At 43.1% G+C, this 24,029-nt stretch overlaps 1 pseudogene across 1 annotated transcript; it reads left to right on the forward strand.

The window, feature by feature from the left end:
- The first annotated feature begins 16,820 nt into the window (after positions 1-16,820).
- LOC307059975 (large ribosomal subunit protein uL23-like) lies at positions 16,821-17,287 on the forward strand (annotated as a pseudogene). Its single transcript has one exon. The product of its transcript is annotated as a large ribosomal subunit protein uL23-like (transcript).
- Positions 17,288-24,029: the final 6,742 nt, after the last annotated feature.

The raw sequence follows: 24,029 nt of genomic DNA on the forward strand, positions 1-24,029 counted from the left end.
AAAATAATTTATGGATACATGAGTGAATGGACATCTTTTAGTCATCTCGTTGACCCTCTCTGTTGTATTTTAACACTGCTAATTCTCTCTTTCTCTGTCTCCTCCATGAGCTTTGCCTCCCAAATACCCTGTCCCCCTTCCTCTACCTACCGGTGTTCTACAGAATTCCATCCTGTGTCAACTGCTCTTTTTACCACATGGTCTCCTTGGGTCATATTTAGAATCATGATTGAATGACCATATTTTATGCTGATGAGTCCCAGGTCTACCATAAATCTCTAGTGTTGATTCTCCCAGAGGGACAGAATTAAATGTTCTTAGCTTCCTGGACAGCACCATTTGAGCATCCTTTAGGCATCTCAAACTCAACAAACACAAAGTTGACTTCATCTGCTATAGGTACAATCAAGTTAGTCTCAGCCAGTCTGTGGAGAGGGTGCCATTTCATTTACTCCCCAAAATCTGCTCTTCCCACTTCCCCAATCTCAGTCAATATCACCACCATTTAGCCAGCCTTCAAGGCCAACAATCTGGAAGTCACTTTAGAATTTTCCTCCCTCTCCTCATAGCCAATCTATGACCAACTCCTGTGGATTCTACCTCTTAAATAGTTCTTCAGTCCATCCCTCCTCTTTATTTCTGCTCCCAACAGGACTTCTGAGCCTCCTTCCAAGAATATATATTGCAATAGTGTCCTAACTACTGTACCTGTCTCTGGTCTTGCCCCCTCAAATCCATTTCTGAATATCACCAGTGTGATCTAACTACGATAAAATTTTGTTTGCTCTATGCTACACTCTTTAGTGGTTTTGCCATTCCCTGCCTTCAGGATAAAGTTCCTGCTTGTTAAAAATCAACCTTGAGGGACCTCCTTCATGGTCCAGTGGTTAAGAATCCGTCTTCCAATGCAGGGGACACAGGTTCGATCTCTGGTTGGGAAACTAAGATCCCACATGCCGTGGGGCAACTAAGCCTGTGCGCCACAACTAGAGAGAAGCTCACATGCCGCAACAAGGAGCCTGCGCGCTGCAGCAGAGGATCCTGCATGCCGCAACAAAGATCCTGTGTACCGCAACTAAGACCCGACACAGCCAAAAATAAAATAAATATTCTTTTTTTTTTTTTTTGCTGTACGCGGGCCTCTCACTGTTGTGGCCTCTCCCGTTGCGGAGCATAGGCTCCGGACGCGCAGGCTCAGCAGCCATGGCTCACGGGCCCAGCCACTCCACAGCATGTGGGATCTTCCCGGACCGGGGCACAAACCCGTGTCCGCTGCATCGGCAGGCGGACTCTCAACCACTGCGCCACCAGGGAAGCCCTAAAATAAATATTCTTAAAAAATCAACCGTGATCTGGCCCTTGACCACATCCCAAATCTACATAAAGCCCCTTCCCTACTCCCAACCTTCACCATCACCTATGCTTCAGAAATGGCCAGTTGGCCAGTTCACTGCATTTCCCCAGCAAAGCCCACATAGAGCCCCGTTTTTCTCCTTGTGGAGTAGGGATAGGGGAAAGCCAGTCAACTCGAGAGTAGAGGAAACGTTATGGCAGCTTTTCAGTCCCCTAGTTTCTTCTTGAAGCCCAGCTGCAGTCCTGCCATTTCATTTCTCCAGACACTCCAAGAGCTTTATAATTCAGTCCCTTTATTCACTACTGCTGGCTCAAGTTGATGTCTGTTATTTGAAAACAAAAGAGTTCCAACAAAGGCACTGATGAACTGAAAGAAAAGGCATCTATTTACATAAGATGATTTGCATGAGAGAAAGGAAAGAGCCCCGTCACAAGAAGAGGGAGAGGACTGGGGAGGCTGGCCCGGCCAACCCCAGGGATTCATGTCTGAGCAGTGAGTGCAGCAAGAGAAGCTGCAAACAGATGATGAAGCCTCTATTTTACAAAGGCTCCCTCCTGAAGAAGCAAAGCTTTTGTGTCCAAGTGACAAAGTACCACACAGGGTAGAGCCTTCTCCCTGTTCTGTGAGGGATGCAGCTCAGCTGTGGCCCATTTTGGGTTCCAGGGACAACAGAACTGCTCTGACATCCCAGGCTGGATGGCTGGGGATCACTGAAAGATGGCATTGTTGGCACAATCCTCAGAGTCATCACCATGGACACCAGCAGCATGAGTGCAGAAAGGGACCCTCCCCAAATGGCTCAGTGGGCAACAAATAGCATTGTGGGGAGGTGATCAGAGCACGGGAAGAAGACGTCACGAATGCCCCTTGGTAACTGTAGTGGACAGACTGGTTTGCAATACACCCACTGGGGAATCCCAAAAATAACTGAATGAGCCTTGAATAGGGGCACTCAAGGCTCTGAAACTTGAAGATGTGAGATAAATTCAGCAAAATGTGGGTTATCACCATCCATAGGCCCCCACTGCAGCCCACAGGCCAGGGAAACCTGAGAAAATTGAAGTTCATGGTATTAGATCTACTTAAAAAAAATTTTAAGTGAAAGAATAAAATAACCTAGGAAAACTAAGATGGAATTACCTATGGGACTTTCCTTCAAAGCCTTGTCTAAAATTCACAAGATGTTTATGAAATGTCATCCACTAAAAGAAACAGTTTATAATTTAGTGTGCTGAGATTTCCTATAAATTCAGCAAAGTAGAAGGGGACAACAGAAAGCTTATATTCCAGGATTGCAAGTCAGAAAGTCCCCTTTATAAAATTAGGGTCTCTGGGTAGTTAGCCACAGAGATCTTGTCAATTATTCTTGAGCTCATTTGGGAAAGAAGTAGACCGACATTTTTATAAGCTTACTTTTAATTCTGCATTTCACATGGAGAGCTTGACCCAGTTGTGAAATGACACACTTTCCATAGCCTGGTTGGGATTAACCTGACTGAACATATAGCAAATCAATTCACCCAAGGAATGGATGTCAACCTAGCCTTAAAGAGAAACTTTCTCTCTAAAGAAAACTTTGTACTAAATTCAACTTGATACTTATACAACTTTCATGATCGTCAATTCTTTTCCATTCTTATAAGTGATGATACTGAGTTTCAAATTGAAGCTGATGAGTTATAAAAATCTCCATTTAAAACATTCTCTCTATGTTTACAGATATTTTTATGACACCCAGGAGACATGAAATGAAAGATCATTAGTTCACTGGAAGATGAAGACTTGGGGAATTAAAATGTTTCTCAAACATAAATTTTCAAGTAAATGAAATCCAAAAATCAAACTTCCTATATGATAGGAATTGTTCAAAGCAATTAACAAAATATGAGATAGATATATTTTTTTCCTTAAGTCATAGATGAAGAAATATAAGCATGGAGAGCTTAAGTAACTTGCCTAAGAGCTCACAGCTACTAAGTAGCCGGTCAGGGATTTAAGGCGAACTGACTAGAGAGAACACATGTGATAACCAGCATAAATATACAGCTTCCCAGCTTCTGCTACTTCCCTTCTTTAGCTGGCATGGGTATCTTTGGGCTGTTTGGTACCAACTCTGATCCCATCTCTATGTGACCTTATCTTTCAAGCATCTAACCCCTTCTCTAGCAAGTCTTACTGGCTTAGCTTGGATTAGTGTCTTCACTGTGGGTTTTTTAATTTAACACAACCAAGCAATTCCTTAATTCTCAGCAGACACTGACTGGGTCCTGGGTGTCCTAATTTAACTCATTTCTGGTACTATCTACCTGGACATAGCATCAGATCCCACAGGTTAAGTGCCCTGTCCAAAAGACTCCCTCGACCCCACCCCCAAACTTCAGATGCCAATCACAAGTCCAGGTTGTCACCTGTGCATCTGACCTGCTAGCTAGAGATCCTCTGATCTCCTGCAACCGAATCCTTGGGTTCGATTAACTTGCTAGAGCAGCTCACGTAAACATTTTACCTCCTAGATAACTGGTTTATTATGAAAGGATATAACTCAGGAACAGCCAGATGGAAGAGATTCACAGGACAAGGTATGAGGAAGGGGCTCGGGTTTTCCATGCTCTCTTGGTGCACCACTCGCCCAGCACTTCCATGGGATCACCAATCGGGAAACTCCAAATCCCGTCCTTTTGGGTTTGTTTGTTTGTTTGTTTTTTCACACCACACAGCTTGTGGGATCTCAGTTTCCTGACCAGGGATTGGGCCACGGCAGTGAAAGCACCGAATCCTAAACACTAGACCACGAGGAACTTCCCCATCCTTTTGGGGTTTTGTGGAGGCTTCGTTACATAGGCATGTCTGATGAAATCTGTGGCCATTGGCAAATAATTCAACCCCCAGTTCTCCCCTCCCCAGAGGTGGGGGCGTGGGGCTGAAAGGTCCAACCCACTAGTTACCTGGTCTTTTCCCCTGGCAACCACCCTCCATCCTTAGGTGCTTTCCAAAAGTCACTTCATTAATATAAACTCATGTGTGGTTCAGAAGGGTTTGTTATGAGTATTAAGACACCTTTATCATTAGGAAAGTCCAAGGGTTTTAGGAGCTCGGTGCCAAAAAGGGGCACAGGGACCGAATATATATTTCTTATTATAAATCACAAACATCACAGTTTCCATGTTTAAGTTGTCAGGACATTAACTGGAAAACCACTCGAACGCACCTGCTACATCTCAATGAGTTCTTTACAATCAAGACTTGAAAAACAACCACAGGCAATAATATTAGGGAAGTAGAAGTGGGAGGATTACCAGTATTGATTACCTACTATGTGCCAGGCACTGTAAGTTCTAAATGCATTATCTCATTGATCTTTGTAACAACACAACAACTAAATGAGGTCAAAGACTATCAAAGGATCAATCAGAACAATCAACAGTGTTAAAGAACAATGACAATATGAGATATTAGAAGATCGCAACAGCCTAAGAGGATTGAGCATAGAAAGATGGTCCATGGGAAAAACCTCAAAAAAATGGATTTAAATTTTTCTTAATTTATATTTTGAACAGGTATTATATGCAAAATTCAAAAGGTACATAAGAGGGGGTTTTTGTTTGTTTTATATAGTCAAAATAGTTTATTGATTGGGACCATAAACTTTTTTTTCATAAGAGTTTTGTAATGGACATTTTCCATTTGTGTCTGCCCCACATCTTTTCTTTGTATTTCTTCTATATTATGAATTCTCCTTTCCACAGATAGAGACAAACAAAGACAACACATATCCTAAAAACCTCTGCTGCTAGGATATAGACATGTGACTATATTCCAACAAACCCGAAACTTAAGCAAGACTTGGGATACAGGCAAAAACTTACATACATACTATTTTCCTAGTAAGTATGGCCCTGGGGCATTTGCTTTTCTGCAGGAACTGCAGTGGGGAGACTGGTGCTCAGTCCAGGTTTTATAGATGTTGAGCATCCCTTGGCAGCCGCAGCAGGATTTCTGCTAGAACACCCCTGTGGTGTGTTTGGACATTTGTGATGTAGTTGGACATTTTTCCTGGCTGCTTTGCTTCTGACTGTATGACATGCAGGCTTTGTTTGTTGGCCCTCCCAGAAATTCTAGTTAATACTGTGCAATAAATTTTTACTGAAACTAGCTGGAATGGATTCTTTCTTTGAAAGAGGTCCCAAGGTATTGGGAATCTGGGATGGACTAGGTGACCTGGTTGGATAAGAAAGTAGTAAGGATGCGATACAGGTAAAACACTGGCACCCACTAGTAAAAGAGTCATGAAAACTACCGCAATACAAGTTAGGATGATACTGTTTCTTCCTCAGTTTAGAGAGATGCATCAATAGATTATATCTCGGGATGCCAAAATTAGAGTGAGCCCAGCCCCACACCCCAACCTCCCCCGTTAGGCAGAATTTATAGGGCAGGAAGAAGAACCGGCCCTACATCTCCTGGGCTTCGCAGAGAAATCAAGGATGTAAAAGGGGGTCAGAGAGATGATTTGGAGAAAATGATTGAGGAGATCTTTTTTGAATAGGCTTCTGCTCTGCTTTAAGTCCTCTCTCCTTTGGACAAAGCAGGGGGGTGGGGAGGGGTGCTAGGTGCTATCTCCCAACCTCAAGCCTAGTGAGAGAATTTCCAGTAGACCACAGGGTAAGTTATGAAATGAAGCCCCCTGCAGCTGGAAGACATAGAGGACCAGGGTCTGACTAATGACCAAGAAAGCGCAATCAAGTCATGGACTGAAGTCCAACTCCTCCATCAAAATACAGAATGTTTAGAAGGGCTGGTTAAGTGCTCTGGAGATAGAGGAACCAGGAGGGCTGCTACATTGCAATCATCAGGCACTCCCGGAGTTTGCTGGGGCAGGGGGTGAGATTTCCCATAACTACATGTGGGTTAAAAAGGAGAAAGCCTTGGATCCTAATGATAGGTCTTTTTAGAAGGACCTTGGCAATAAAAGCTGAGCATGCACTGCTGGATATCCAGGGGCTGAGGAAAGAGTTGAAAGGAACCATCCAGAACAGAGATTCCACTGGAATCGAGGGAACTGCAGGAGAGGCGGCCTGTAGGGGGCATCCAAAATTCCTATGCAAGTGCCCTGAGAGATGAATCAGCTTGAGCATCCTACAGGCCCCCCAGGGGTCACCAGCTTTAATCATCTGCAAGGCCCAGAGAACACGAAGCCACCAGATCAAGTCATAACTCACTTGCCTCTTTCCCTCTCATCTCTACCCTACCTTCAACCTGAGAGAAAAAGAAAATGACAGCTAGCACATGGAGGTGAAGGTAGTCAGGGAGAGCAAGAAAAGCCAGAGAAGCTGTCAGAAGTTCCATCTGGGAGGAGAGGAAGACCTTCTTCTCCTCCATCCCTGAATGAAGTTGAAAGAGTTGGTGGTAAATATAAAATTGCATTTTGATTATATCATGAGTTGTGTTCATATTAGTCTATGGCTCCCAGTGGCAAAACACCAAAATGATCAGCTATAGTCACACAGAATGAAATGCCAGTGAAAGCAAGGCTCTGGCAGGTGGAGAAGGAAGGAATAAAAAGGCTCTGAGGTGAGTAATTCCATTTAACTGTACGATAAAATTTAAAGAAAAAAAATCACAAGCTTAGGTGTTTAAATTCTCACTTCAGAGCACGGTCAGTGAATGAGAAAGGTTCTGTGACTTCCCTAATTTTAGGGAAGTCTTTTATTTCTTGCAGGCACTGAGCTAATGAAGCTGAAAAGTCAGAGGCAGAGACGGAGTCTGAAGACCGATGAATTACAAAACAGATTGAATTGAAGTCTCACCAGGTCTTTCAGGGCATTTATCGAGAAAAAGTGGCTCTTCCCCTGAGTACTGGAATAGACATATGTTGGAGGTGTCAGATAGCCCCAGGAATCTAAAGCCCTAGAACTCACAGAGCTTCCTGGACCAACAAAAGCAGCCCCTCCTCCCATTCTGATGAGGCTGGTCCTGTGCTGTTCAAAGACACCAGCTTCACTCGGTGGTCACCTTGCAAGGGGATGTCCTCATGGCCCACCACTTCCTCTGTTCATTGACTCCAGACCCAAAGCTAGAGGCTGATTCTAGCACACTCTGAAATCAAAATCAGACCTAGGAAGAGAAGGCAGACACACCAAAAGCACTGCAGGATTATGGGAAAGTATTCTGAGAGTGTTAGGAAGAGAAGGTCAGAATTTTAGATTGGATCAAGCTCATCTTATAGGTGCCCTCACCGAAAATTCTGCATACAATGTGCTAGATTAAACAACTGGAAGAGGTGTCAACTTCTTGATTGGTTGTCTGAGACTGAGTCTCAGTGGCGGCCTGTACATGTGAAGTTCAGATGCCATACATTCCTTGATGGAACATACAGAAGGGAATCCAAAGACTTACAGAGACAGGACTATGACAGTGGATTTATAATAGCTTTTAAAATACCTGAACTACTCACCCAGTTTCAAAAGAAAAACCCACTGATGAGAAAGAAGAGCATGAGCATGCCTGAAAAGTACTTGCCTTCTGTAGGCCAGGGATGATAGCAGGAGATGCCTCCATGGGAAAAGGTTTCCTGATAGAGTAGATGTCAGCTTTAACCTTCACAGTGGGTCCACATTCCTGAAATAAGCAGAAGGCTTAGGTGTGATTATCAGAAGGATTTGATTCTTAAGGATATTGGAGAGTGCGTAATAGATTGTAGGGTCTTTGGGGCTGAAATACATGGACACCAAAGTGTGACTAAATTATAACAACAACAATAACAAAATCTAAGTCTGGGGAATGGGGGCTGATTTTTGTCACGAAGATAGAGAGTCACAGTCCTTTACCCAATTCCCAGACCCAAGTCACTTAAAAGACCCTTGGAAAAAAGGGACACAAGACACTCTTTAGGAGCAACCCAGCAATGGCACCACAGGTGTACACCAAGGTCCCCCTCCTCCAGCAGGGGCACCACAGGTGTACACCAATGTCTTCCTCCTTCCCTTTAACAAATGCAATTGGAGCCACATACTAGGGTAACTGGGCCCTGGGAAAAGGGCTTGTATTGGTCTTTCAGGATTTTTATTATTATTCCTAGCTGATGCTAATATCTGGAGGCTCCAAATGCCATTTGCGGTTCTCTGGTTGGTGTAAGGGAGTTTATGGAATACAGGGGCTCACCCACAGTAGGACCATTTATAGTGATCCTAGTGGATCCTTGAATCCCCTCTAGAGTTATTTCCTCAGTTCTTGAGTGCTTAGTTGTAGCCAAAGTACTGACAGAATAGACATACTGGGTCCCTGACCAGTGATGTGTTACAATGGTAGGAAGGGTCAAGTCAGGTGGTTAAATACACAGAAGTTGAAGTCAGACAACACGGGTTCAAATCTCAGTTACTGCTGAACACCTTATGCAAGCTTCTTATATTCTCTTTGGCTCAATTTCCCCCATTTGTAAAATGATAGTTCTTACTTATAGCATTATTTATAAAGATGAAATGAGTTAACATGTATGTACAGTGCCTGGAAAATAGTGTTTGCTATTATTATCTTCCTTGCTTTATCAAGTATATATTTATGCAGTTAACTGATTTTCTATTTTATTTCCTTCTGCTTTTCTCCTACTATTTTATATAGACTGTATTAATGATGGTTAACCTTAAAACTTAGTCCAGAGATTATAGAATAACAAGATGGGCTTGTTACTAAACTTGAGGAGGAATGCTCATTTCTCAGAAATCCTGGACTTGGAGTCAGAGTCAGGGACTGCTAAGACTTTAGGGCTCTCCTTTTGGAGAGAGGGTGAGCATGTCCTCACTTTTTTTTGGGGGGGGGGGGGTGGCCTCATCGCGTGGCATGCAGGATCTTAGTTCCCTGACCAGGGATCGAACCCACGCTTCCTGCAATGGAAGCATGGAGTCTTAACCACTGGACCCCCAGGGAAGTCCCTGTCCTCACTTTTATAAGGAATGGTGGCATTATCTCAGGCTATGAGAAACTTCATGGCTTAAAGGTAGATTTTCTATGGATGCTTTGCTGAAAAAATATTATGACTATAGTGAATGTTCAATAATATTCATGTATAGGTATCCAGTTAGTTCTATTGAATTCTGATGGTAGTATTAAAGTACAGAGTTCATGTAATAGTTACTTGTTTAATGTCATTCCAATGTGTTTTTTCCAACCCCACCAAGCAATTCTCCAGTTCTCAGCAGAGACTGACTGGATGTCCTACAAATTTAACTCAATTCTGACACTATCTACCTGCAGATAGTGTCAGATCCTACAGGTTAAGGGCTCCATCCTATGGGACTGCTTCCACTTCAGATGTCAGTCATGAGTCTAAGCTGTCACCTGTGCTTCTGGCTGACTAGCTATAAATCAAAGGTCCCCACTACCCCCTCCTCAGGTTTGATTAATTTACTACAGCAGCTCACAGAACTCAGAGAAATATTTGCTTATGTTTATAGTTCATTATAAAGGATACAGATAAACAGCCAGATGAAGAGGTCTGAGCTCAGGAACTGGGGTGCACCACCCTCCTGGTATGTCAATGTATACATCAACCCAGAAGCTCATTAAATCTTGTTGTTCAACAGCTTCTATAAGGAGGAATTTTTATAAGGGGAAGGCACACCGCCACACTTCCCTGTCTAGAGGTCAGTGGGTAGAGCTGAAAGCTCCGACCTTCTAATCACAAGTTTTCCTGGTGACCAGCCCCATCCTGAGGCTATCTAGGGGCCCCTAAGCTACCTTATTAGTAAAAACACAGGTGTGCTCAGAAGGGGTTCCTTATGAATAACAAAAGACTCTCCTATCACTCAGGAAATTCCAAGGGTTTTAGGAGCTCTGTGCCGGTAACCAGGGATGAAGACCAAATATATATTTCTTAACGTAGATCACAGTATCACATACACCCCAATGTTTATAGCAGCATTATTTACAATTGCCAAGATATGGAAGCAGGCTAAGTGTTCATTAACAGATGAATGTATAAAGAAGATGTGGTATATATATATATATATATATATATATATATATATATATATATACATCTTCTACACACAATGGAATACTACTCAGCCATAAAAAAGAATGAAATTTTGCCACTTGCAACAACATGCATGGACTTGGAGGGTATTATGCTAAGTGAAGTAAGTCAGACAGGGAAAGACACATACTGTATGATATCACTTATATGTGGAATCTAAAAATTAAAACAAACTAGTGAGTATAACAAAAAGGAAACAGACTCACAGATATAGAGAACAAACTAGTGGTTACCAGTGGGGAGAGGTGGTGGGGGTCAAGAGAGGGATAGGGGATCAAGAGGTACAAACTATTATGTATTAAAAAATAAGCTACTAGGATATATTGTACAACACAGGGAAGGTAACCAATATTTTCTAATATAAATGGAGTATTATCTTTAAAAATTATAAACCACTATGTTATATACCCGTAACTTATATAATAACGTACATCAACTATACCTCAGTAAAACAAAAAATCACAGTATCACAGTCATCCATTTCACTAGATTGTAAGCTCCATGAAGATCCATTTTCTCTCTTGCTCACCACAGTATCCCCAGAGCTAGTGCAGGCTTCTCTGTACATGGGATTCTCTCAATAAACGTTGGCATAAATGACTCGATTTTGAATATGATAATTGTATTGTTAATTATCTATTGCTAGATAACAAATTGCTTCAGATTTAGAAACTTAGAACAACACACATTAATTATCTCACAGTTCCTGTGAGTCAGGAGTCCAGGCACGACTTTGTTGGGTCTCTACTCCAGGGTCTCATCTGAAAGCTGCAATCACAGTCTTGGCCAGGGCTGCAATCTTAGCTCAAGGTTTGACTGGGGAAGGATCCACTTATAAGCTCACATGATTGTGGGCAGAATTCAGCTCCTTGAGGGTTGTTGGACTGAGGGCCTCGGTTCCTTGCTGGCTGTCAGTTGAAGTTACTTTCAGTTTCTGCCACGTGGGCCTCTTCACGGGGAGGTTCACAACATGGCCACTTGCTTCATCAAAGCCAGCAAGGAAGAGGGTCTTTTAGTATAATGGAAATTAAAATCCTATGTAATAAACTGATGTACATGTAATCACATACATTCCATTACCTATTGATTAGAGACAAGTGACAGGACCTACCCACACTCAGAGGGAGAGAATTACACAAGAGCATGGATTCTAGGAGGCAAAGATCATTGGGGTCACCTTACAATCTGTCTGCCTCAGTGATTCACCAAATACCCTTATCAAATCAGTTAATCTGTAGCCATTCTCTAAAGAAGGCCAGACAGTTAATGTCTATGAAATGCCAGAGAGTTCTCATTAGCTCAGCCCTTATTATCCAAGTCCCTGCTATTGTCAAGTTACATAGGGAAGCAAAGGTCATCTTAAGATAAAAATATTCACTAATATCAAACTTGTTCCGGCTCGAAAATCACTTCTCCTCTTAATGCTAGTACATGTCCTCTTACACCTCATTTTGCCAGAGTACCTCCTGCTAATTATGTGAGTCTGCAATGCAAATACAATCAAAACCAATTGCACGGGCACTTCAAAAGAAAATTATTTGAATTATCAGAGGCTTAGGAGAGGCCCTTGGGAAAACTGATGAAGCCCTCAAATAATTTTGTAAAAATAGTCTTGTTTGGATCATGTTGGGGAATTTGAGTATGAAATATTATGTATGCTGCTGTCATACCATTTTTGAAAAAATATTATGAAAAAATCTCAGCAAAATATATTTTTTCATTCAAAGCAAGTTGTCTAGATGCAAAATAAAGTAACCTAACCTTAAATATAAGAGAAAATAGCATAGTCCCATAATTTTATTTTATTTTTATTTGGATCTCTTGTAGCCTGGGTTCAAATCCTAGCTATGTCAATTACTAGCTGTGTGATAGGCAAGTTAATTTTTCTGTGCCTCAGATCACACATCCATAACATGGAGATGCTAGTAATAATAGTACCTAAATCACCTTGTACTTCATTTGACCCTAATGACAACCCAGGAGGCCAGTGTTGAGGCAGGTGCTCTTGACAGGGTTAATGACTGTGATTGGGTAAGATGACCAGAGGTCCCTTTTTTTTTTTTTTTTTTTTTGCGGTACGCGGGCCTCTCACTGCTGTGGCCTCTCCCGCTGTGGAGCACAGGCTCCGGACGTGCAGGCTCAGCGGCCATGGCTCACGGGCCCAGCCGCTCTGCAGCACGCGGGATCTTCCCAGACCGGGGCACGAACCCGTGTCCCCTGCATCGGCAGGCGGACTCCCAACCACTGCGCCACCAGGGAAGCCCCAGAGGTCCCTTTTTTTGCCTCCAAAATACTGGGTCTCAGCAGCATTAACCAGAGTGGCCAACTAATTAAGGTCAGGGGAATCCACACACTTAGGATAACTTCCTCATCTAGATGGTTTTTGAAAAAGACCATCTAACATGAATCCACATAAAGACCAGGTGATATACAGTGCACCTCACAAGATATAAGAGCATTTAAGTAACTTTCAGAAGGTCAGTAGATTAAAAGTGGTGTATTCAGAGCCAGGTGTAACTAACTCCAAAGCCCACTTTGATGCTTTTTTCATACCCTTCTCTTTGTACAGCCCCGTACATAGCAGGATGACCACCAGGGAAGAGTGGTCCAGAATGGGAGAAATGCCCAGCACTCAGAAAATAAGGGTCAGATCCATAGCCAACCCCAGACAATCACTAGCCTTGCTTCCACGCCCCCTCCTCTTCCTCAACTAACCCTTTCATTCCTTAGCTCTCTCCTCCCTTCCCCATACTGCTTGTGTTCCTCCAGGCTGCTGCTTAAGAAGGTTTTTTGAGATCTCAAGGGTAGGAAAAAAGAAACAGTCTAAATCAAAAAAGCCAATAAACATTGCACCATCTTCTAGCTGTTCTATCTGAACAGAGGGAGGAACTCAAAGCAAAGCCCAGGAGTGTTGAGTTCATTTTCAAAGCACATATAGTGTTCATTCTTAATAAACCAATGGAGTGAGACAGAATGTAGGGAGACTGAGGGAAGGGTCACTGCTTAACAGATCAATGCAACGAACAGAAGCAGCTGAGTCCACACGCGTACAAACAGATTGAGATGCTGCATGGGTCTAGGAAGGGTCAACAGTACCTTTGGAACTTGCGGTTCCGAGCGTGAAGCCCGGCCTTCCCACTTGAAGCAAGTCACCGAGTCTCTTCTTCAGATGTGAGGTAGAGAATAATCAAAATCCTTAGAGGCCAAGCTGGGAATGGAAAAGAAAATGAAATGCTGAGATCCAAGTGGTATTGCCTTGGAAAATAATCATTGTGAGGGAAGGGAAGTATTATTCCATAGCTGGTGCTGGGTACATTCTTAAGAATGAAACGAATTCATGCCACTGTGGAAATATTTTGATTCTTCTTTGACTGAAACGAAAAGGACTATAGGTAACATGCTACATGGTATTTAATGGTAAGGCTTGAGAGGCAAATCTCAGGAAAAAAGTACACGGAGAATTCCAAATCCTGAGGTTATATTACTCTTCTCAGTACAATGATGAAAGGGGATTAGAGAATACTTACACCCCAGAAGCCTCAAAAAACAAGGAACAATAAATATCATCCAGGTGGGTCAACTATCTTAAGTTAAAAAATTCTTATCTCTAATAATCCTGCTCAATACAGTGTCAGTATTTAAGGGTAAATGTCTCTCCAATATAGTTAACAATGTATTACACATTTGTTTAAACTCTTGAAAATAGAACCTTTGATCTTGAGTCTATAATGTCTACAAAGTTTGTAAGACATGTTTGTTACATACATTAGATTATAAATTATGTGTATTAGAATGTTAGTTAAATTAGATTTTCTCACTGTCTCAGATCACATTCCCTAGAAGCAGAGCCTGAGACAGGGTTTGGGGTGCATACGGTTTAGTGAAGGAGGACTCAGGAGGAAGAGTGAGGGAGAGGGACGGGGCAGGAGGAGGAACTAAGCACGGGGAGGATCTCAGCCAGAGACGAACTTCAGGATGATTCCACGGGGAAGCACGGCAGCGTAAATAGCCTCGCAAAGCTGAGCCCACCTTGAGGCAAGGGGGCTAGCCTTTTGTACCCCGTGTCAATCAGTCATTGGCTGCTGGTTATGACCCAGGCGTCGGGAGGGGCATAGGTGTAATGTCCTGGGTGGAGTGGCTCCCTTTGGGCTGAGGGCAATTCTTTGGAGAAGGATGTATCTGTGAATGCTTAGCAGCCCAAACTCACAGTACCTGGGGGATGGATGCACGAGTCAGGAGAAGGTATGTGGCCAGTGGGCCAGCAGCATCCAGTACACTCACAGCAGCTGTGAAATAAACTCACCTGCCTGCGATAAGCAACCCCATACCTAGACCCTCCCTAGCCTTCTATTAAGGAATCTTATCACTAACAATATGGTATAGATTTCTTGGGGGTCAGTCACTGGTATTGGCTTTCTCCATTTAAGCCTGTTTGAAATAAATACTTTGTCTGGTACAGTCAAATCTAAGTATAATGGGAATCTTCATTTTTCCACAGACAAAAGCAATTCAAGATGGATAAGAGTAAATAACAATTTAAAAAATCAAACACTGAAAAACAGGAAGAAGATCTAATTAAATATTTATTATCATTCTCAAAGGAGGATGTTTTTTTAAGCCCGGATGTAAGGAAAAAAATCATAAAGGAAAACATCAGCAGGTTTTACTGCATAAAAGCATAAAACTTCTAACCATCAGGGGAAAAACAAAACCAACTCTGCATAAACAAAATAAAAAGGTAAACAACAGAAAAGAATATTTCTGCAAATGTGAAAAAAAAATGCCCTGACACATGATTGCTAATTCAGCAAGGGTAAGATTTTCACAGCATGCTTATTGGCCAGATTCTAGAATAAAATCCCCACCCAGCAAAAGGGATTGAAAAGAGATTAAAATATCTTTTTTTCAAGTGCCATACGTGACCAGCTATAACCTTGGGCAGCTTACTTCATTGTTTTTTATCTCAGTTTCTTTATCTTTAATATGGAGATAATAATAGTGCCTACATCTTTTTTGTTATCATTCTTAGGGCTGTAAGAGCCAGATGTCCTACTAGGAATTAATTGTCCACACTTATAAAAAGAAGTGTTAGAAAGAGAAGAAGGAGCTACAGGGGGTGACCGAGCAGAACTATTAGGGAAGAGTAAGTGGAGATGGAGTTGATAGGATCAGGGCAGCGTATCTAGCTAGGTTCCACCACGCTCTGGCGTGAAACTATCTTTGGCAGAGCTAACGCTCTACAACTTAGGCCAAGGAGTTGTTAGAGGACCCTTGATGCCCATGGAGAAGTCCTTCTTACCTACGTTGAGAAAGACAAGCTTTCTTTCTTCTTCTCTGGCTCCCTTGCCATTAGGTGCTGTCATACGACCAAATTCTAGCTTATGGAGTATGAGTGGGAGTGACGTGTGCCATTTCTGGGCACACACGCATCATATTCATCTATGTTCTCCATTCCTTTTCAACTGCTGGAAACTGGATGTGGTGACTTAACCTGGGCCACGCAGATGACAACAGACCCTAACACAGGGCAGAGCCACCTGGAATACCCACACTGGCTATGTGGGGTAAATTACGTGGGGTACTAATGTAAATTAGTACATTTCATGAGCAGAAGACAGACTTCCTTATTCGTGCCACTAAATGATCAGGTCTTGTTACAATGAAGTCTACACTCATTCAGCAATGTTGAACTAAGTCTATTGATCAATGCCACTTCAAGCCTTTCCTATGGAAACACCCAAGGCACACCGGAACAGTGACCCTACCAACAAACAGCAGGAGACGACACATGTATGTTAAAGGCTACACAAACAATTTGAAGGCTGCTGCCCAAACATTTCCCGTCTTGGCCTGCGATAGGGGCTGGCAAACTTCTGAAAAAAAGGACAGATAGGAGAGACTGTAGACGGCTTTGTGGGCCATACAGTCTCTGTTAGAACTTCTCTGCCTCTGTGTAGCACAAAGGCCATCACAGGCAATACCTAAACGAATGGGCATGGCTGTGTTCCAATAAATGATTATTTACAAAAACAAGGTGTAGGCCACATTTGGCCTGCAGGCCATAGTTTGCTGACTCTTGACCAGAAGGACCCCTGGAATTCCTGTTGTTAGAGGATCATTTGTTTGGATTATACTTAGCAGAGTCTTCTTAAAATGTACACATAGGCAGTAAACCAAACCATAAAAGGTGGCATTGTTTGTAGCCTTACATTGTACCTGATTGTCTTGAAGAAGCTATATTATAATGGGTTTGACATTCCTGATCAAGAGCCTAAAGTTAACCTTTTATAAAAATGATGGGCCTCATATTTAATCAATCATTAACTCTTTAACTGCCCAGTTTAGAAATTTCTAGACTAGATAAGCATCAATTTAACAGGACAATATTGAAAATGCTCTTATCAATTTTACTTAGGATACTACTAGCTTTTCAAGATGGTGCCGAAAGTGAGGAAGGAAACCCATGTCCCTCCCAAAGCTGAAGCCAAAGCAAACACTTTGAAGGCCAAGAGAACAGTGCTGAAAGGTGTCTTTAGCCACACAAAAAAAGATCCACACCTCACCTACCTCCTGACAGCCCAAGGTACTGCAGCTTGAAGGCAGCCCAAATATCCTTGGAAGAGCACCCCTAGGAGAAACAAGCTTGATCACTACACCCCTGTTAAGTTCCCTTTGACCACCAAATCAGCCTTGAAGAAGACAGAAGACGACACACTGTGTTCTTTGTGGGTATCAAGGCCAACAAGCACCAGATCAACCAGGCTGTGAAGAAGCTCTGTGACACTGACGTGGCCAAGGTCACCCCCTGATCAGGCCTGATGGAGAGAAGAAGGCATATGTTTGACTGGCTCATGACTTTGGATGCTTTGGATGTTGCCAACAAATGGAACCATCTCAACTGAGTCCAGCTGGCTAATTCTCAATTACATATATATATATTCACCATGAAAAAAGATATCTCAAGAGAAAGTTATGATTGAGTCATTGATTGACTGGCTGATAAGGGTACTTGAGATACATTATCTCCCATCATCACAATAGCTCCCGATGTGACTTACCAAGGGGAACATTGAGGCTCAGAGAGGTAAGTAATTTTCTAAGATCATCCAACTGATAGAGAGAGATGTGCCTAGCTTCAAAGCTTCTATTCTCATACCACCGCCTCCTGGCTAGAAGAAGGAAAGGCATGGGCAGAGATTTTGATGGAAACCTAGAGGCTGGCCAGGAGAGGAGGCCACTGGGCTCTGGACCTAGAGGGGTAGGCTTATGTGGTCAAGAGCATCAGGAAGCAGAAGCTTGACCACTGTGTGTTGTTAGTGGGTCATAACATGAATAACTGGCTGAATATTCCAAGTGTGGATTGTTATAAGTACAACACGTAGCCTACAAAGAGCAGCTATGAAATTATTACCTTTACTGAGTACTCACTATGTGACAGGCAGTGTGCCAAATACTTCTCATGGACCCTATCATGTAATCTTCACAATAACCCTTTGAAGTAAGTACTATTATTATGATCTCCATTTTATAGTTCAGGAACTGAGGCACAAAGAGATTTAAGCAACTCGTCTAAGGTCAAAAGGTTTAGAAATGGCAGAGCTAATATTAAGCTTGTCAGGCCTCAAAGCTCACATTTTAATCCCTTACACTATGCTGTTTCCTAAAACAGCAAATAATAAAATCTCATGCTATAATTATTCTTATCACTGTCCCTGTTCATTTCTCCAGAGAACTCTATCATAATCTGCAATGATGCATATTTTTGCTTTCTTTCTTGTCTCTTTAACTAAATAGTCTCAGCACTATGAAGACAGAACCCATCTCTATTTTATCCAACAGGGCCTAGTGCCTAGTACAATGCCTAGCACCTCAGAGGTATTTGGTAAATTTTTGCTGAATGAATTAATGGGTAAATGATATGCCCACAGGGGAACTCAAGATGGCATAATATCTGTGCAGTGGGAAGTGGTTCTCTTCCTATTAAATATCAAAACAAAGAAACAAACAAACAAAAAAAACAAACGAACCAGAGTTGAAACCATCATGCATTACTGGTGGGGATATAAAATGGTGTAGCTGTTTTGGAAAACAGTTTAGTGGTTCCTCAAAAACATAAACATAAAATTACCATGTAATCCAGCAATTCTGCTCCTAGGTGTATACACAAAAGAACTGAAAGCAGGGCTTCCCTGGTGGCGCAGTGGTTGAGAGTCCGCCTGCCGATGTAGGGGTCGCGGGCTCGTGCCCCAGTCCGGGAGGATCCCGCGTGCCGCGGAGCAGCTGGTCCCGTGAGCCATGGCCACTGGGCCTGCGCGTCCGGAGCCTGTGCTCCGCAACGGGAGAGGCCACAACAGTGAGAGGCCCGCGTACCGCAAAAAAAAAAAGAACTGAAAGTAGGGACTCACACAGATACTTGTACACCAGTGTTCATAGCAACATGATTCTCAGTAACCAAAAGGTAGAAACAACCCAAACGTCCATGGATGGATAAACAAAATGTGGTATATACATACAGTGGACTATTATTCCACTTTAAATAGGAATGAAATTCTGATACATACTGACGAATCTTGAAAATATTGTGCTAAGTGAAATAAGCCAGACATAGGACAAATATTGTATGATTCCACCTACATGAATAGGCCAATTCATAGAGGCGGAAAGTAAAATAGAAGTTACCAGGGGTTAAGGGAGGGTGGGTGGGGACTTTTTTTTTAATAAACACAGAAATTTCAGTTTGGGATGATGAAACCATTCTGGAGATGGATAGATGTGATGGTTGCACAACAATGTGAATATACTTAATGCCACTGAATAGTTAAAATGGTACATTTTGTGTCATGTATATTTTACCAAAGAAAAAATCTCCACACGACAGAAGATGTGAATTTGCATTTGCCATCACGTCACTCTGAGGTCAGAGAGAATAGCAGGAGCCCTAGGGGTCCATGGGTCTCAGAGACAACAGCCTTCCTCAGGCCAAGGATGCTGGTGTCCGCACTGCAGAGCCCAAGAGGACAAGGAGACGAGAGTGAATCTCTGGCAATACAGATGATACTTATTCTACTTGACAGTTAAAATTCTGAGCCTTTACCAACAGCTCCCAGGACATGCTCAGTCATTACAATACAGTCCTAGGCACCGGGAGTGGGCATTTCAGTGCAAAGTGAATGGTAAACTGTGAAGATTCACAAGACCCTGAGGAGGAGAAAATTTCCATAGGGTGGGATGGGAACAGAGATGTTTCTTTTTTTTTTGGCAACACCATGTGGCATGCGGGATTTTAGTTCCCCCGACCAGGGATAGAACCCGTGCCACCTGCAGTGGAAGCACGGAGTCTTAACCACTGGACCGCCAGGGAAGTCCCCAGAGATGTTTCTTTTAACCACCCCTGGCTTCCACCAATCCCCCAGTGAAAACGGATTGAAGGCTCACGTCAGAACCCACTGAATGAGACAGAACATTGTCTGAGTGAGTCTTTTTGTTTTTGTTTTTGTTTTGTTTTGTTTTGGTGGTACGCGGGCCTCTCACTGTTGTGGCCTCTCCCGTTGCGGAGCACAGGCTTCAGACGCGCAGGCTCAGCGGCCATGACTCACGGGCCCAGCTGCTCCGCGGCATGTGGGATCTTCCCGGACCGGGGCACGAACCCGCGTCCCCTGAATCAGCAGGCAGACTCTCAACCACTGCGCCACTAGGGAAGCCCTCTGAGTGAGTCTTATTGATGTCAGAGACTACTGAACACTGCCCATAGTACCACAGTACTTTTTTGCCACTGATACCCATGCATGAATTAGCTTGCTAAGAAATAAGCAAGCCAATGACTTCCCATGACCAGAAGAAAGGTTCAGATGAATAGATTTTGTAGGGGAAAAGGATGTGGTTGGGAAGAAGAAAAGGTAGAACCGAAGTGGGCAGAGCCAGAGTGAAGCCTGAGAGAGTGTGAGGAGGCCCTGAAATAACAAAAGGGATCCGTGAAAGAAACCTCAGAGGGCACAGAAGTTGAGATCTTGATTCTTTCCGAACTGTAATGTTGTCCATGAAATTGAGCCATCCCTACTCCACAGACAGGTGCCCCTTCCTACATAAACCCGGGGCCCCCGGAAGGGACCTGCAGTCATCGGTACATTTGAGCAAATATCTCTCTTGCTTTTCTGTCTCATAGATGAATATAGGTGGCACAGTATAATGCTAAGAGGAAAAGTGTCAGCACTTTGGAGCTAGTCTTGGAGATGAATGCTGCTTCTTTAACTTACTGGCTTAGAAACTACTCACCTCCTGTGAGAGTCAAGTTCCTCACCTACAGAATAGTTCAACTATTAAGGTAATACCATTTGCCATGCAATAATACCTGTTAGGTAAGCAGGTAATACCTACGAGAAAATACCTATTAAGGTAATACCTAATACCATGACCAGCAGACAGCTCTATGTTCCAAGGATGATCACTTTCTTCCCTCATCTGTAATTCTAGTCCTGCACTCTGCCTATGCCAAGTGAGCAGAAATTGCCAAGTTTCATTCACTGTGCTGCCTGGCTGTGAGCCGTCAGAGGTCAGCGCCTCTCCTTCCTCTTGCTAGCAGTGTCACAATTTGCATCCTTTATTTTCGTGCTGTCCCTCCCCACCGCCCCCCGAGGATCTCTAAGGACTTGGCAGACTCCAGAGGGGAAACATAAACCATTTTTATGTTACCAAAAGGGAAGTTAGGACACAATGAAAGATTAGAGGTTTTTCCAGAAAAAATTTAAGAGAAATCCCAAATTGTCTTCCTTTCCCACAGTCCATCCCACTGTTTGAATTGCTTCCCTGGACACCAGATGAAAGCAGCTGGCAATCAGGGACCATGGTCCATAGGGAATGCTTATCAAGGGCTGGCTGGGGTCAGATTTTCAGTCGTCTCATATTCTGAAACCCTCTCAAACCGCCTGTCGTGAATGACAGCAGTTTCAGCACAAGAGTCATTTCATCCTGAAACAGTTGCCAAGGACCAGGCGTACCCAGCCTGTGGCGCTGGATACGAGGGAGTGACGTGCTTCCTCTGATTTACATCCATCCCTTTGAGGAAACGCTCCTTGCTAGGTGATGTTAACCTCCTGTATCAGCCTCTATTTTTAGCCTCTGAATGAGTGATGAATCAGATTATAATCTGACAGTGTGCTTAAAGACATATTAAAGTCAAATTAAATTACAGTGCCTCAGGGCTTCCCTGGTGGCACAGTGGTTAAGAATCTGCCTGCCAATGCAGGGCACATGGGTTCGAGCCCTGGTCTGGGAAGATCCCACATGCCACGGAGCAACTAAGCCCGTGCACCACAACTACTGAGCCTGCGCTCTAGAGCACAACTACTGAGCCCACGTGCCACAAGTACTGAAGCCCGTGCGCCTAGATCCCGTGCTCCGCAACAAGAGAAGCCACCCAATGAGAAACCCACGCATCACAACGAAGAGTAGCCTCCACTCGCCGCGACTAGAGAAAGCCCGCGTGCAGCAACAAAGACCCAACGCAGCCAAAAATAAATAATTAATTTTAAAAAAATTAGGGTGCCTCAGACATCACACATATTTCTAAAGAACAGAGCCAGAATGCATTATCCCTGCCTATTTTCAGCCCACACCCATTATAACCTAAATTATTCTTATTATGTATCCCATTATAAATATATCAGATGGTTAAATATGACTCTAAGATTAAGTTTCCTCCAATTTTAATCAAGCCTCACAAACGAAGTCAGCTCATTCCAAAAGCTGGAGATAGAAATGATTTCTCTTGAATATTATCATTATGCTGTGAGCTCAGACACTGCTGGTGAAATCAATACTCGCGATCATTCAGATACACCTGGTGCACCTACTACATGGCAGGCACTGCCTTGGGCACTGGGGAGACAACGGCAAACAAGAGCAAGACATAATTCTTTCCCTTGTGGAACTAGATTAGTGAGGAGCTAGATATTAACCAAATAATCCAATAAGCAAATGGTTAGGATTGAAATTATGTTATTAAGTTTCTGATTCTGTCTCTCTCTCCATCCATCTCTTAGCTCTGCTGTCTTCTGTTTGGCTTCCTCTTTCAGCAGCATCTCTCTATGTGACTAAGACAGCCACTTGCAGCTCCTGATGATCCTAAAGGAACAGTTGTCCCTAGAGCTCCAGCAAAGTCCCAGAGAGGATGCTGATTGGCCTGGTTCAGATCACGTGCTACTTCCTATAATGGTATGGAGAACTGGGAAAGTAATATTCTGATTGGCCAGCCCAGGTCACATGTGCACTCAAGGTGGAGAAGGGAGGGGTGTGTTAGTGTCCCTGGTACCATATGGCTAAGCAGGATTCCTAGGCATGGGAGACAGTAGTTCCCCAAGTGAAAGGATGATGGGCCAATGAATGTTTGTCCACAAAAGTGTCAGAAGGTTGATGTTTAAAGTCGGTCAAGCAAAAGAAGAAAAAGAGTAGCAATGTAAGTTATACTTTCTCTGTATTCCTCTAAGTGTCAGGGACTGCAGCATGCAGCACAGTAGAAAGAGAGGTCTTCAGAACCAGACAGATGTGGGCTCATATCCTGCCTCCACCACATCTTAGTGGCTACGTGGCCTTGGGAAAATCATCTAATCCTCTAAAACTGTTTCTTCACTGGTAGCACGGGGATAATAATTCCACACCAATAGGATTGTTAGGGAGATAAAATTATACAATGTAAACAAAGAGGTACAGTGATGGGAGCATTGGAGCTACTTGATGGATAATGGGTATTTAGAAATCTCCCCAAGGTACCATATTGTATAACAAATATTGTAGACAGGGTCCTAAGTTGTGGAATGGAGGGAGGGAATGGTGTTTGGAGGCAAGAGGAAGAAACAAAATATGAACAACTAAATAAACAAGCATACATTCATATTTTGAAAAATGCTCTGATGGAAATAAACAAGGTAATAAAAAAACAAGGGAAAAACAAATATAATAGAGTAATAAGAGAGGAGGCCTCCTTTAGATGGGATAGGCCAGGAAGGCCTCCTTGAGAAGGTGACATGTGAACAAAGTCCTGAAGGGTGAGAAAGAGATTGACATGCAAGGAGTTTAGGGAGAAGGTTCTAGACAGAGGGAACAGCAAGTGCAAAGGCCCAGAGGCAGGAAAGGGACAGGCATTTCCAAGGAACAGAAGGAAGGACAGTGGTTGGAATGGTGAGATTAAAGAGAAACAGGAAACAGATCATAGTAGGCCTTTCAGGCCATAGTAAGAAGTTCAAGTTGCATACCGAATGATATATCTGGTTAAAAATTCTAATAAGATAATTAGGGTTGTTGGGTGGAGAACAGAATGGATAAGGCCATGTGTGGGGAGACCAGTTAGGAGACCATTGCAATCAGCTAGGTAAGAGACAGTGGGGACCTAGCCTAATGTGGTGATAGTGGAGATAGGGATAAATGGATGGATTAAAGACATATTTTGGTTGTAGAGCCAGAAAGATCCCGAGATGGATTTGTATGTGGGAGATGAAGGAAATGGAGGAATTAAAGATAAATCTTGCCTCTGGGGGTTGAGCAACTACTTGGGCAAATGTGGGCCATTCACTGAGCTAGGGAAGCCTTGGGAAGAAACAGATTTAAGATACTGAGTTTGAGGTGCCTATAGGGACCCGGGTGGCAGGATGG

This window comes from Hyperoodon ampullatus (genome assembly GCF_949752795.1).
Source record: "Hyperoodon ampullatus genome assembly, chromosome: 11".
NCBI classification, from domain to species: domain Eukaryota; kingdom Metazoa; phylum Chordata; class Mammalia; order Artiodactyla; family Ziphiidae; genus Hyperoodon; species Hyperoodon ampullatus.